The sequence below is a fragment of the Schistocerca cancellata genome, chromosome 3 (assembly GCF_023864275.1).
Source record: "Schistocerca cancellata isolate TAMUIC-IGC-003103 chromosome 3, iqSchCanc2.1, whole genome shotgun sequence".
NCBI classification, from domain to species: domain Eukaryota; kingdom Metazoa; phylum Arthropoda; class Insecta; order Orthoptera; family Acrididae; genus Schistocerca; species Schistocerca cancellata.
In genome coordinates, this window is record NC_064628.1 from 806,807,029 (window position 1) to 806,823,923 (window position 16,895).

The following is a 16,895-nucleotide window of genomic DNA, read 5'->3' on the forward strand; positions in this document are numbered from 1 at the left end:
CCTTCTTGCTGCGTCCGCCATGCATTGCTTTGCTGCCTAGGAGCAGAATTTCTTAACTCTTAACTTCATTTACTTCGTGATCACCAGTCCTGATATTAAGTTTCTCTCTGCTCTCATATTTGCTACTTCTCACTACTTTCAGATTTCTTCAGTCCATATTCTGTACTCCTTAGTGTGTTAATTCCATTTAGAAGATCCTGTAACAACACCGGTATCCTTTCGCCTTGAATTTTAACCCACTCTTGAACCTTTCTTTTATTTCCGTTATTGCTTCTTCGATGCATAGATTGAACAGCACGAGTGAAAGTCTACATCCCGGTCTTACACCCTTTTGATGAGAGAGCTTCGTTCTTGGTCTTCTAGTCTTATTTTTCTCTTTTTTTTTCCTTGTACATATTGTATATTACCGATCTTTCCCTACAGCTAACCCCTATTGTTCTCAGAATTTCGAACAGCATTTCACAGTGTCCAACGTTTGTACCAGGTTGACAAATCCTAATAACGTGTCTTGATTTTTGTTGAGTCTTACTTCCATCAGCAACCGCAACATCAGTCAGCTTCAGTGGTGCCTTTACCTTTTCTAAAGCAAAACTGATCGTCATCTAACGGATCCTCAACTTTCTTTTCCGTGCTTATGTGTGATATTCTTGCCAGCAGCTTGGATGAAACAGCTGTTAAGTCGATTGTGCTATAATTCTCGCTGATAGCTCTTCCTGTCTCTGGAATTGTGTGGATGGTGCTTTTTCGAAAGTCTGATGGCATATCATCAGTTTCACGCATTCTACATTGTTTCCAATTCCTCCAATGATTTTAGAAATCTCTTCTGCTTTATTTGATCTTAAGTCGTTCAAAGCTCTTTTAAATACTGATTGCAATACTGGATCCCCTATCCCTTCCCTATCGACTTCTGTTTCTTCTTCTATCACGTCATGAGGCAAGTCCTCCCCCTTCAATGTACACTTCCCGCCCAATCGCTCTCGCCACTGCATTTAACAGTGGAATTTCCACTGCACTCTTCATGTTACCGTCCTTGCTTTTAATTTCACCGAAGCCTATTTTGACTTTTCTCTATGCTGAGTCACTCCTTCCTACAATCATTTCTTTTTCGATTTCTTCACCCTTTTTACGCAACCGTTTCGCCTTAGCTCCCCTCCACTTCCTATTTGTTTCGTTCCTAAGTGACTTGTAGTTCTGTATTTGCGCATTGATTCTTCCTGACTGGTGTCTTAAACTTCAGCCTATTCTTCCTCATTATCAAATTGTTATCTGAGACTACGCCTATGCCTGGGTGCTCCTTACAATCGAATATCTGATTTCAGAATCTCTGATCATAATGTAATATAACTGGAAATTTGCCGTATCTCTCGCTTTTTCCAAATATACTTTATTCTTGAACAGAGTCTTCGTTGTTACTGACTGCTATATATTTCAGAACACGGTTAGTCTTTCTGCTCTCTCATTCCTCTTAATAAGCCCATGGTCTCTCGCAACTCTTTCTGCTACTCCTTTCCCTACAACTGCATTCCAGTTCGCCATGACTATTAGAATTTTATCTGCCTTACGTACTGAATCACACTTTCAACATTCTCATATACATTGTTTATCACATCCTATTCTGTTTGCGACGTCAGTATCTATCCCTGAACTTTTGTGTCGGTACTGGTTAGCTGTCGATCCTGATGAGAACAAGCATGTCAGTGAACTGTTCACAGTAATTAAATCTCTGCCCTACATTCCCATTCATAACCAATAATAGAGATCAACATAAACATCATTTCCGCCCTTTTTATTGCTCATGAAAACTACACATTGCTTTTTGTACTATCATACAGCGAGACCTTCAGAGCTGGTGGTCCAGAATACTGTACACACAGGTACCTCTAATACCCAGTTGCACGTCCTCTTGCATTGATGCATGCCTGTGTTCATCGTGGCATACTACCCACAAGTTCATCAAGGCACTGTTCGTCCAGATTGTCCCACTCCTCAACGGTGATCCGGCGTAGATCCCTCAGAGTGGTTCGTGGGTTACGTCATCCATAAACAGCCTTTTCAATCCATCCCAGGCATGATCGATAGGGCTCGAGTCTGGAGAACATGCTGGCCACTCTAGACTATCGATGTCATTATCCTGAAGGAAGTCATTCACAAAATGTGCACGATGGGGGCGAGAGTTGTCGTCCATGAAGACGAATGCCTCGCCATTATGCTGCCGAGTACGTCGGCCCCACATAATGCCATCACAAAACAGCAGGGAACCTCCATCTTGCTGCACTCGCTGGACAGTGTGTCTAAGGCATTCAGCCTGACTGGGTTGCCTCTAAACACGTCTCCGACGATTGTCTGGTTGAAGGCATATGCGACACTCATCGGCGAAGAGGACGTGATACCAATCGTGAGCGGTCCATTCGCCATGTTGTTGGGTCCATCTGTACCGCGCTGCGTGGTGTCGTAGTTGCAGAGATGGACTTCGCCATGGACGTTGGGAGTGAAGTTGCGGATCATGCAGTCTACTGCGCACAGTTTGAGTCGTAACACGACGTGCTGTGACTGCACGAAAAGCATTATTCAACATGGTGGCGTTGCTGTCAGGGTTCCTCAGAGCCATGATCCTTAGATAGCGGCCATCCACTGCTGTAGTAGCCCTTGGACGGCCTGAGCGAGGCGTATCATTGACTGTTCCTGTCTCTCTGTATCTACTCCGTGTCCGAACAACATTGCTTTGGTTCACTCCGAGACGCTTGGACACTTCCCTTATGGAGAGCCCTTCCTGGCACAAAGCAACAATGCGGACGCGATCGAACCGCGATATTGACCGTCTAGGCATAGTTGAACTACAGACAAATTGAGCCGTGTACCTCCTTCCTGGTGGAATGACTGGAACTGATAGACTGTCGGATCCCCTCCGTCTAAAAGGCGCTGCTCATTCATGCTTGTTTACGTCTTTGGGCGGATTTAGTGACATCTCTGAACAGTCAAAGGGACTGCGTCTGTGATACAATATCCACAGTCAACGTCTATGTTCAGGAGTTCTGAGAACTAAGGTGATGCAAAACATTTTTTGATGTGTGTACATTATGTGTCTTTTCCGCTCCAAGGGCAAGAGAGTGCCCTGAACCTCTCTCCTTCCTTCAGCCTCTTTGACGTTGGTAGAACGAGAGTGACTTCTTATGCAGGAAGTCTTCTGTCGCCATTGATGATGATTTTATTCAAAATTTAAACAGTAGCGCGGGTTGAACCCGGACCTGAGGAACGTTTTGATTAATGGTCAAAGACACTAGTACAGTCCCCCCTTTTGTTCGTCATTTCTCCCCTCATTTGTTTTGGGTAGACATCACAGGACATCCCTTCATGTTCGTTGTTGAATACTTCATTCAGTCTTTTTTTTTTTAATTGTTATAGAGGGCAGCCACCCTCTGACCGAACACGCTGGCGGAGATACTGTGTCGGCGCGCTAAGCCACGGCATCTCCAATGATTACATTAACAGTTCTATATTACTTGAATGGTCTGTGGAGAGCCTCCTGAACTGCAGTGTTCATGGGTAAACAAGATGATGAAAAATAACCTGTGATACGTGAACAAATCCACTGTGTACGTAAAACATGTTACTCGTACAAGTATGTGTTACCTATTCACAACGGTTACCTGGATACATATTCAAAACTAACAGTTTCATGCACGCTGGGTAGTGTGTCTTTGACTATGTTGGAGGCTCTTTGCTGGTTACAAGTGCTGGAATGTACTTGCAGCTGGATAGAGGTAGTGCACAATGATCACGGTCAGCAGTGTAGGATCTCAATGAGACCATTTCTGGAGGCTATATTGTTAACACCAGTGTTTTTGCATGACCACCAAGGGCAGTTCACTATTTTTCAGTAGACCTGGCCGACTGCTTAGAGAATTAAGTCAATAAGAAAAAAGAAGTGCAGTCATACTTCGACAAGGAGAATCAAATCCTGATGTTGTTTTGCGAGCCTCCGCAGACGAATTAAACGACTTTTTATCGAAATCAGTTAACTCACAATCTGCAATAAACTGCCATTTGTGTGGCCCACAAAATGGCACATAAGACTATTCGAATGATGACATGTACGACCTACTACAGGACATAACGAAATGTTGTCAGGAGTCGCGGTCTTGTAGTTTACGTTGCTAGCTCTGGCTCGGTCCCGAGGTTAAAACAAAGAAATGACTCTGAGCACTATAGGACTTAACATCTGAGGTCATCAGTCCCCTAGAACTTAGAACTACTTAAACTTAACTAACCTAAGGACATCACACACATCCATGCCCGAGGCAGGATTCGAACCTGCGACCGTAGCAGTCGCGCGGTTCCGGACTACAGCGCCTAGAACAGCATGGCCACCGCGGCCGGAGTCCCGAGGTTCGATTCCCGGACGGGGCGGGCATTCTCTTCTCTCGAGAGTGGGTGTGTTTGTTTTCACATATGTCACTTTAACAAAGTACTTACAAAACTATCTCAACTATGCCTCTGCGTAATTACTGTACCGGTTATCAGATGTACAATGTTCCATCATTACTGTTAGCCGTATAACACTGGATCCACTTACCTTCATAGCTGTAAGCTGAACAGAATAAGCCAAAGATTATCTAATGAAACACTTAAGGCAGAGCAAAGATGCAGTGACTAGGAAGATCGATTATCAATACCTCACTGACGTGAGCATTATCCTAATAACAAACTCAAGATGCATTCATTTTGTTACAACATTAATATTCCCCTCCCCCCCCCCCCCCCATGAACCATGGACCTTGCCGTTGGTGGGGAGGCTTCCGTGCCTCAGCGATACAGATAGCCGTAACGTAGGTACAGCCACAACGGAGGGGTATCTGTTGAGAGGCCAGACAAACGTGTGGTTCCTGAAGAGGGGCAGCAGCCTTTTCAGTAGTTGTAAGGGCAACAGTCTGGATGATTGACTGATCTGGCCTTGTAACAGTAACCAAAACGGCCTTGCTGTGCTGGTACTGCGAACGGCTGAAAGCAAGGGGAAACTACGACCGTAATTTTTCCCGAGGGCATGCAGCTTTACTGTATGATTAAATGATGATGACGTCCTCTTGGGTAAAATATTCCGGAGGTAAAATAGTCCCCCATTCGGATCTCCGGGCAGGGACTACTCAAGAGGATGTCGTTATCAGGAGAAAGAAAACTGGCGTTCTACGGATCGGAGCGTGGAATGTCAGATCCCTTAATCGGGCAGGTAGGTAAGAAAATTTAAAAAGGGAAGTGGATAGGTTAAAGTTAGAAATAGTGGGAATTAGTGAAGTTCGGTGGCAGGAGGAACAAGACTTCTGGTCAGGTGACTACAGGGTTATAAACACAAAGTCAAATAGGGGTAATGCAGGAGTAGGTTTAATAATGAATAGGAAAATAGGAATGTGGGTAAGCTACTACAAACAGCATAATGAACGCCTTATTGTGGCCAAGATAGATACGAAGCCCACACCTACTACAGTAGTACAAGTTTATATGCCAACTAGCTCTGCAGATGACGAAGAAATTGAAGAAATGTATGATGAAATAAAAGAAATTATTCAGACAGTGAAGGGAGACGAAAATTTAATAGTCATTGATGACTGGAATTCGGTAGTAGGAAAAGGGAGAGAAGGAATCGTAATAGGTGAATATGGATTGTGGCTAAGAAATGAAAGAGGAAGCCGCCTGGTAGAATTTTGCACAGAGCACAACTTAATCATAGCTAACACTTGGTTTAAGAATCATGATAGCAGGTTGTATACATGGAAGAACCCTGGAGACACTAAAAGGTATCAGATAGATTATATAATGGTAAGACAGAGATTTAGGAACCAGGTTTTAAATTGTAAGACATTTCCAGGGGCAGATGTGGACTCTGACCACAATCTATTGGTTAAGAGCTGTAGATTAAAACTGAAGAAACTGCAAAAAGGTGGGAACTTAAGGAGATGGGACCTGGATAAACTGAAACAACCTGAGGTTGTACAGAGTTTCAGGGAGAGCATAAGGGAACAATTGACAGGAAAGGGGGAAAGAAGTACAGTAGAAGAAGAATGGGTAGCTTTGAGGGATGAATTAGTGAAGGCAGCAGAAGATCAAGTAGGTAAAAAGACGAGGGCTAGTAGAAATCCTTGGGTAACAAAGAAATATTGAATTTAATTGATGAAAGGAGAAAGTATAAAAATGCAGTAAATGAAGCAGGCAAAAAGGAATACAAACGTCTCAAAAATAAGATCGACAGGAAGTGCAAAATGGCTAAGCAGGGATGGCTAGAGGACAAATGTAAGGATGTAGAGGCTTATCTCACTAGGGGTAAGATAGATACTGCCTACATGAAAATTAAAGAGGCTTTTGGAGATAAGAGAACCACTTGTATGAACATCAAGAGCTCAGATGGAAACCCAGTTCTAAGCAAAGCAGGGAAAGCAGAACGGTGGAAGGAGTATATAGAGGGTCTATACAAGGGCGATGCACTTGAGGACAATATTATGGAAATGGAAGAGGATGTAGATGAAGATGAAATGGGAGATACGATACTGCGTGAAGAGTTTGACAGAGCACTGAAAGACCTGAGTCGAAACAAGGCCCCCGGAGTAGACAACATTCCATTGGAACTACTGACGGTCTTGGGAGAGCCAGTCCTGACAAAACTCCACCATCTGGTGAGCAAGATGTATGAAACAGGCGAAATACCCTCAGACTTCAAGAAGAATATAATAATTCCAATCCCAAAGAAAGCAGGTGTTGACATATGTGAAAATTACCGAACAATCAGTTTAATAAGCCACAGCTGCAAAATACTAACACGAATACTTTACAGACGAATGGAAAAACTAGAAGAAGCCGACCTCGTGGAAGATCAGTTTGGATTCCGTAGAAATACTGGAACACGTGAGGCAATACTGACCTTACGACTTATCTTAGAAGAAAGATTAAGGAAAGGCAAACCTACGTTTCTAGCATTTGTAGACTTAGAGAAAGCTTTTAACAATGTTGACTGGAATACTCTCTTTCAAATTGTAAAGGTGGCAGGGGTAAAATACAGGGAGCGAAAGGCTATTTACAATTTGTACAGAAACCAGATGGCAGTTATAAGAGTCGAGGGACATGAAAGGGAAGCAGTGGTTGGGAAGGGAGTAAGACAGGGTTGTAGCCTCTCCCCGATGTTATTCAATCTGTATAGTGAGCAAGCAGTAAAGGAAACAAAAGAAAAATTCGGAGTAGGTATTCAAATCCATGGAGAAGAAATAAAAACTTTGAGGTTCGCCGATGACATTGTAATTCTGTCAGAGACAGCAAAGGACTTGGAAGAGCAGTTGAACGGAATGGATGGTGTCTTGAAGGGAGGATATAAGATGAACATCAACAAAACAAAACGAGAATAATGGAATGTAGTCGAATTAAGTCGGGTGATGTTGAGGGTATTAGATTAGGAAATGAGACACTTAAAGTAGTAAAGGAGTTTTGCTATTTGGGGAGCAAAATAACTGATGATGGTCGAAGTAGAGAGGATATAAAATGTAGACTGGCAATGGCAAGGAAAGCGTTTCTGAAGAAGAGAAACTTGTTAACATCGAGTATAGATTTAAGTGTCAGGAAGTCATTTCTGAAAGTATTTGTATGGAGTGTAGCCATGTATGGAAATGAAACATGGACGGTAAATAGTTTGGACAAGAAGAGAATAGAAGCTTTCGAAATGTGGTGCTACAGAAGAATGCTGAAGATTAGATGGGTAGATCACATAACTAATGAGGAAGTATTGAATAGGATTGGGGAGAAGAGAAGTTTGTGGCACAACTTGACCAGATCGGTTGGTAGCACATTTTCTGAGGCATCAAGGGATCACCAATTTAGTATTGGAGGGCAGCGTGGAGGGTAAAAATCGTAGGGGGAGACCAAGAGATGAATACACTAAGCAGATTGAGAAGGATGTAGGTTGCAGTAGGTACTGGGAGATGAAGAAGCTTGCACAGGATAGAGTAGCATGGAGAGCTGCATCAAACCAGTCTCAGGACTGAAGACCACAAGAACAACAACATTAATACTTCAATTACAAAATACTGGAAATGCATCAATTACGTTGCAACATTAATAATTCAATTGCAGACCATTTGTACGTCTTGATTACTACATAAAATTAGTAAAAGCGTTGGTAGACACACTTCAGTCGAACCAACATTTAAAGTAAAATCGGTGCTACTCATACAGATCACATGTCCTCTGTAATCTCAGGTCTTTTTTTATACATAGCAAGATAAGATACATAGTTTAATAATCATTAGAACTGATTTACATCGTTAGACATCATAATAACTCTGTAGCGGGACTATGAATTTCGCCGCGCTACACTCGTTCCCTCAGATATAAATTATACCGTCGCAGTTGTATGAGCGCTCGACGGCAGAGAAAATATTTATAAGAAAATGAAGGTACAAAAATTGTAGCTCTTTTTGTTTCCTAGCCGCTCTTGTCTCTTGAGAGCGAAAGCTTAACTTCACTTATTCTCTAGTCTTGGTATGAGTCAGACGTAAAAACTTATTCGTTAGTCTTGGTCTGATTAGAACGTAAAAACTTATTGATGTGCAAACATATTGTATTGTGGAAGCTTGTATAAAATTTGGAGGATGGAAGCAGCCGTAAAATACATTGCATTCAACATCAAGATGGTTTTAATTCGTAGACATTAGTAATTCTTGGACGATGAAATTTACTGCAAGATTTTGGAGCAGCTACGACTTTTTCATGCAGAAATGAAGCAGGAGATGTTGGAGAACAAGAGCTGGACGCCGCACGAGAGAAGACGTATTACCTTGGTAATGAATAAACTCTTATCTACGCCATTTCCCTTGTTAATCAAATTTTGTTATTCTCTGTTCTCTTTCAAATGATTTTTGTAGTGGAAATTGGTTTGACTTTTGCTCAGAAGCGCCACAAGGACCACCCCAACAATAGCTTTTCCGAATCACGAAGTCCAATAGCTTTTCTGTAATACGCAGTCCAATTTACATTTCATTCTTTCCATTTTTCACGGCCATTAACGATTTTAAAAACCCCTTTTTACTCCCCATTCTTCCCACGTTTTCAACCTTTTCTTTTCTTTTCTTTTGTTCTCTTTTTCTTTTTTATTAACCACTACAACTCTAGTCTCTTGTCTGTTTAACATACCACTTATTGATAGTTCTATTAATGTACTTAACCAGCCTACGTCATACTAATATTTTCTTAATAGTCCTCAACTGGGATTTTGGTCTACGAACTGTCTTGATTTATCAAGCTTAATTACATGTCAGTTCTTAAAGTGTTCTTGTACGTTTTATCGACAGTAATATCTCTGCTTTGACAGTTAACCGTCCATAGAAGCTATGTTACAGTGCTGTTGAAAGACTACTTGCTACTTGTTACCTCCACTTACTGATTCTTTGCGCTGTTGTAATAAAATGAAATATAGCATAGTTCAACCCCATTCGGCTAATCGCCACTCGACTGTTGTCATTTGGTGACTGCTTATTCTGTTTTCTCAGGTACAATATGTACTGCTTACGAAATAACAGAAAAACTTATCAAATATACTTATCCTTTCTAAACATTTAGAACTGAAACTTGATCTGTAAAAATAGTAAAAATACGAAAAATCACAGCACATCACGTAATGTGCAAAAGCCATTTACAGTGCCTTCAGCTCTATTGGAAAAGTATTATTATGATATGTCGTCCATCGTACTCTTATCTGGTGTGTTTATGTGTACGTAATGAATTTTAATCACATCATTCTTAGCTATACTAGTTAGAACCTGTACCTTTCTTTAAGAGTCAGATACCCAAGATTATCATTATTATTATGAGAATTTATATTTTACACATACGATTAATACCCGATAAGACTCCCGGTGTAAGGGCATATCCTACATATAATTTGGCACACGTTCGAGGACGCTTTAAAATCTTGAATGTGTCGAATATTCATGTATACTAACATGTATTTGCTTTCTGTTTCATGGTCCTGACTTATCCTAATCTGGAGTGTAGATTTACGACCGCAAAAAGTTCAGAAAAATCCATACAGCGCTTCGGAGATCCGGCATCTGTGGAGCAGATTTCACGCAAGTAAATTTATACTTTTTCAGAAGCGTTTCTTGTATCAAGCAATGACATTTCCCACAGTTTTACAGTGTAGATTGATTGTTTAATAATGCTGTCGATAGGTAGTTCAAGTAATCTGAATTTTTTTCTATAGCGTAGCGCAATACTTACTTAGGCACTACGAGAATATTTGAAAAGCAACAAAACAGTGACGTCATTATTATTGCTTGTAACGATTATTATTACCTTTACAATTGTTATTATTATTATTATTATTATTGTTAACTGTATAATTAAATGGAAGCAGGATTTATTGAATTTATGGTTATTTGGTGATGTTGGAACGCATTATCGGAAGTCCAACTAGAGACCAGCACGGAGCAATCGACTACTGAGTCATAAGTTAAAGTAGAACTGACGGCCTAGTAACAAAATGTTTTGAAAATGTTTGTTACAAAGATACATGCTATTTGCAAGTAAACAAGACACGATGGCTCGAAGCAAGCTACCATCGCACCTGAAATTGCAAATTTTGTTAATAGGCAGTATGAGATTGCGAAGAAACTGACAGACGCAGTGAAGCAGGGATGTACTCGCCTACTGAAATCCATGCAGAAACTTTCCACGGAAATGACTGAAAAACCAAAAGTAATTGTCGGGCACATTTCAGAGTCTTACACTGCAAGTTGAGCAACATATTGTTGTTGCACACGACAAGAAAAAATCGATAGACCAAATATACACCGAAGTTGCTTAAATGAAAACTATATCTGGCACTGTTGTCTATAGTGAAGTGGTGAGGGCTAACGAAAATCTAAATCATGGTTTTTCACTTTGATGATAAGTTATCAATGAACAGTTAGGTTGAAACGAAAGAGGAACTGACCGAAGTGAAAGATATTGTCCGAATGCTTGTTGGGGGTTGGTGCGGGAGGAAATTTCAATACAGAAGTAACGCGGAGAAAATTATTGCGAGTGCAGCCCGACTCGTCAGCAACCAAGTCACTGAAATTAACTTCTGACGCAGGAGATTCCAGAGCTTAAATTATGTTCTTTAGAGAGATCAAAGAAAATTCCTCTGTCTACTCTTGTTATCAAACTAAGTTGTATTTATTTTTCACAGGAAGATTTTTAATATTGTTGATTACTAATATTTTTGTTTTTTACTCTTTCATGTATTTAGCAACCTGATATGGCGTGTTGAGCCCAGATGTCTCTTCCCCTGCTGATCTACCGCAGGTGTTTCTTCACGACACCGGAAAACTCCTGGCTGATGAAATCCATATCTCCTGCTCCATACGGTCGCTTCCATTACTAATGTACAAAAGCAAAAAAGATACTTCGCTGTTTGTAACAAGCCTTTGTAAGAAATTGTGTATCAGAACATTTTGACAACGAAATGTGTACACTTTGATGAAATACAATTGTATATTATACTCTTTATGTATTTAAAATCTATCGTAAGTAAGCAAATCTTGACACAAATTCTGAACTCAATTTATTCGAAATGTTATATAAAGCAAAACTTTAACTTCATGTACGAACGATTACTAAGTTGATTTCTCGATAAAGAACCTGAAACATTTTGAAGAACTGTACGAAATAGCTGCACTAAAATTGCAAAAATGTAAATATGAGGGCCGTTTCAAAAGCCCTGCACACTGCGCATGCACGACCAAGTGAAATTTATGTCAGCTGTGCGCGTGACGTTAGATGTCACGGTTGTACGTGCAGGGACGCTAGTTCAGAGGGAATCATGGTAAGGAAAAACAATTTTAGAAATTTTCGTTATCTGCCTTTCAACTTCAGATAACGTAGAAGCTCTTCTCAGAGTTGGCTTGGCCTGGGTACCCACCATGGCCATACCACGAGCTGTCCCCATGAATACCACGTAGCTATCCATGGGTGAAAGTGCTGAGTGTACGGCGCCGCTATTTCCGCGGTCCGCTCAGAGGGAACCAATAGTGTGCGAGGTATGTATAACATGAGGCCCTGGGGCGAACACTGAAGAGACGTAGCCACACAGACGACGCTCTGTTCTCTGCTGGCTCCCGTACCGAACAGGCGCACTTATCCTTGTCTCCCTGATGGCTTCCTCTCAGATCATTCCGTTTAAACACCTTTGAAATGGCTCCATCCGCCTGGTGACGATGTATACCCAACCTCAACAAATTTTCATTATGATTTAACTTGCAATTTTACTTCAAAACGAAAGGACGCCCCAACCTCGCCTGTTCGCTTCCGACCGTCGTGAATAGGTGTATATGTTCCTTGGTCGCATGGATGTGTTGTGAGTAATTCAGTTTTAAAACGAAAGCTGCAACCGAGTGAGGCAGGTTTACACGTAGTGACCAGCGTTCCTACATCAAAATCGAATCCCTACTTGGAAAGAACACATCGAAAGTTTACAACGCTTGGAGAGAAGTGTGTCGGAATAGTGTAGTGGATCGTAACACAGTATCACGGTGGTCTGCTCGTCTCGTTGACGGTCAGGTGAGCACTGAGAACAAGCCAAGAAGTGGAAGACCATCAGGTGCAACAGACTCCACATCTCAGGTTACCGTTAATTACATTTTGAGAGAGAATCGACGAGAAACATGTGAGAAAACTGCATATGAGGCCAGAATATATGTCACTTCAATTTATAGAATCGCTAAAGAAAAGAAAATTTTCTGACAGATGAGTTTCGCATGATGTGATTGAAGAGCATAAAGCAGGCCGCAAAGGAATCGCAGAAGAAACTCTCGACAAATATAGTCTTGATAAGAGCCCACCAGACTTTTATCAGTTTCCCAGACCATGTAAATCGTTTTGATGCAACTGATGAAGCTTCCAGTGTCGTGACCCGAGTAATCAGAGAGCTCAAAAATGAAGATGCTCTATCCGGAATTCAGCGGTTGTCAAAACGTTGATAATCAAGAACGGAGATTATGTTGAGGGCCTATAAATGTATATCGTAAAATAAATTATTTTCTTCATTTCTGTTATTACAGTGCGCAGAACTTTTGAAATGTTCCTCGTATTAATCATTAGAATCACTCTTTGACAAAATGTCAACAAAACTCAAAGTCTTTAAATTACATTACAAGTAAATGGTTTCATGAGGTTGAATGCCGTTTCCATAGTTTTCCCAGGTTTTGCGTGGAGCCGGTCGGAGTGGCCGAGCGGTTCTAGACGCTTCAGCCTGGAACCGCACTGCTGCTGCTACGGTCGCAGGTTCGAATCCTGCCTCGGGCATGGATATGTGTGATGTCCTTAGGTTAGTTAGGTTTAAGTAGTTCTACGTTCTAGGGGACTGATGACCTCAGATGTTAAGTCCCATAGTGCTCAGAGCCATTTGAACCTTTTTTTTTTTTTTTAGTGGAACCGCATTCGAATGGGAAAGCATGTAATTAACGTTATACTGGGTTAAGAAAGCGCAGTCAGCCCAATGAATAGCTAACAATCAGTAGAAATAGCAATTATGTAATCTGTGAAATACCAGTGTTGTTACTGAAAAGATAAAATCTCAATAAAAATCATGTGCTATAAAAACCAATACACCATAATCATACAGTTTCGAAAGAAAAGAAAAAATTTAAGATAACTGTTTTACATACACTACTGGCCATTGAAATCGCTACACCACGAAGATGACGTGCTACAGACGTGAAATTTAACCGACAGGAAGAAGATGCTGCGATATGCAAATGATTAGCTTTTTAGAGCATTCACACAAGGTTGGCGCCGGTGGCGACACCTACAACGTGCTGCCATGAGGAAAGTTTGCAAATGATTTCTCATACACAAACAGCAGTTGACCGGCGTTGTCTGGTGAAACGTTGTTGTGATGCCTCGTGTAAGGAGGAGAAATGCGTACCATCACGTTTCCGACTTTGATAAAGGTCGGATTGTAGCCTATTGCGATTTCGGTTTATCGTATCGCGACATTGCTGCTCGCGTTGATCGAGATCCAATGATTGTTAGCAGAATATGGAATCGGTGCGTTCAGGAGGGTAATACGGAACACAGCGCTGGATCCCAACGGCCTCGTATCACTAGCACTCGAGATGACAGGCATCTTATCCGCATGGCTGTAACGGATCGTGCAGCCACGTCTCGATCCCTGAGTCAACAGATGGGGACGTTTGCAAGACAACAACAATCTGCACGAACAGTTCTACGACGTTTGCAGCAGCTTGGACTATCAGCTTGGAGACCATGCTGCGGTTACCCTTGACGCTGCATCACAGACAGGAGCGCCTGTGATGGTGTACTCAACGACGAACCTGGGTGCACGAATGGCAAAACGTCATTTTTTCGGATGAATCCAGGTTCTTTTTACAGCATGATGATGGTCACATCCGTGTTTGGCTACATCGCGGTGAACGCACTTTGGAAGCGTGTATTCGTCATCGGCATGCTGGCGTATCACCTGGCGTGATGGTATGGGGTGCCATTGGTTACACGTCTCGGTCACCTCTTGTTCGCATTGATGATACTTTGAACAGTGGACGTAACATTTAAGATGTGTTACAACCTGTGGCTCTACCCTTCATTAGATCCCTGCGAAACCCTACATTTCAGCAGGATAATGCACGACCGCATGTTGCAGGTCCTGTACGGGCCTTTCTGGATACAGAAAATGTTCGACTGCTACCCTGGGCAGCACATTCTCCAGATCTCTCACCAATTGAAAACGTCTGGTCAATGGTGGCGGAGCAACTGGCTTGTCACAATACGCCAGACACTGCTCTTGATGACCTGTGGTATCGTGTTGAAGCTGCATGGACAGCTGTACCTGTACACGCTATCCAAGTTCTGTTTGGCTCAATGTCTAGGCGTATGAAGGCCGTTATTACGGCGAGAGGTGGTTGTTCTGGGTACTGATTTCTCAGGACATACGCACCCAAATTGCGTGAAAATGTAAACACGTATCAGTTCTAGTATAATATATTTGTCCAATGAATACCCGTTTATCATCTGCATTTCTTCTTGGTGTAGCAATTTTAATGGGCAGTAGCGTATGCTGCTTAAACTGTTTTGCCCAAGGCAAATGTGCATCGAAGTTTAGTCCTCGTGTAGTGACTAACTGCATCATTAAAACTTTATAAAAAAACAGTTGAGTTCCTTGAAATCAAATGAAAGTGATTCTGAATCACGAGTAGAAGAAAACGGTTTGATCCATGGTTACATAGATAGCCCAAGTCTGTCGCCATTGGAGGCTAATGCACAAGGATTATTCCGAAAATAATTACGAGTGTGCTCTATGCGAGACAGTTATATCTCTGATTTGGCTGTTAGTCTTCCATAGAAGCTATGTTGCATTGCTATTGTATTGCTCGTCGCTACTTATTACCTCAACTCGCTGATTCATTAAGTTAATAAAATGAAATTTGTTCGTTGTTGCATAAGCTCGTAGTGCTTTTGTTTTGTATGTTGGTCTTTCTGTTGCAATGGGTTTATTTATCGAGTGACATTTTTTATTCGCAGTTTACTGTTACTATTTGAGTTTCCATACTGTCATTTTGTCGGCTGGAGATAGTTGAGTGGAGCTGTTGACGTTAAGAAATGGAGTGGCAAATGGAGAAATCGGAATATTTCCGACATATTCTTCTGTTTCAGTTCAATGGAGGGGTGACAGCAGCAGATGCAGGCCGGAATATTTCCGCTGTGTGTGGGTATAATGCCATTCGACAGAGCACGGCAAGGAACTGGTTTTCTCTTTTTAAGGTGGATCGTTTTGGCATTAGTGACTCTCCACGTTCACGGTGACCATTTTGGTTATATGAATATTGTTTAAGCGCATTAACCCACAATAATCCACATCAGTGTACTCGATAACTGGCAAATGTGATAAACTGTGATGACTCCACCGTCGTGTGGCATTTAAATGCAATGGGGAAGGTTCAAAAATCGGGAGTATGGTTACCGCATGTTCTGAGGCAAAATCACGAAAATCAGCGGGTGGCCATACGTACATCTCTGCTTGCTCGTCATGAACTGGCACGCGAAAACGCCGACCATTCCTATCCTGGTGACGAGAAACGGTGTCTCTATGCTAACGTAAGGAAAAGCAAGGAATGGTTGAGCCCAAGCAAAGCAGAAACTTCCCGTACAAAGACCTGCGCGCATCCACAAAAGATAATGCTATGCATGTGGTTTAACAGCGGCGGTGTGGTGTGCTACGAATTGCTACCCCGAGGTGTAAGAATCACTGCTGACATTTACTGTCAACAGTTGCGACGTCTTGCAGGAGCAATGGAGAACAACGACCATACGAAGTGATGGTATTCCACGATAACGCCCGTCCGCATTCTACTAGACTGATATGAAACATTATACGGGAATTGGGTTGGGAAGTCATTTCGCACACACCTTATTCCACTGATCTGGCGCTCTCTTTTCTGTTCTCTATTCAACAGTCTTCAAGAAATTTCCTTTGCGGATGAAAATGAGCTCCAAAAATAGCTGGATGGTTCTTCGCCTCAAGACCACGTGATTTCTACAGTCGCGGAATCTAGAAGTTACCCCATCCTTGGCAGACTTGTGAGTAGCGAAGGAGAATGTTTTACTGATGACTAAAGCCTTTGTTATGTGTATCTGTTACGTTTATTAAACTTAGGGAAAGACGCTAAGATCTTATGCATCAACCCGATAACAGGGTTCAAACCCCCCTTTCTGCAGCCGGCTGGTATGGCCGAGCGGTTCTAGGCGCTTCATTCTGGAACCGTGCGACCGCTACGGTCGCAGGCTCGAATCCTGTCTCGGGCATGGATGTGTGTGATGACCTTACGGTAGTTAGGTTTAAGTAGTTCTAGGGGGCTGATAATCTC

The 16,895-nt window shown here is 41.9% G+C and overlaps 1 long non-coding RNA gene across 1 annotated transcript in view; it reads left to right on the plus strand.

The window, feature by feature from the left end:
• LOC126177074 (uncharacterized) overlaps positions 1 to 10,104 on the plus strand; it is a 45,506-nt gene extending 35,402 nt beyond the window's left edge. The window contains exon 3 of the long non-coding RNA XR_007535743.1: positions 10,027 to 10,104. This is a non-coding gene — a long non-coding RNA (uncharacterized LOC126177074). The remainder of the gene's footprint in view (positions 1 to 10,026) is intronic.
• Positions 10,105 to 16,895: the final 6,791 nt, after the last annotated feature.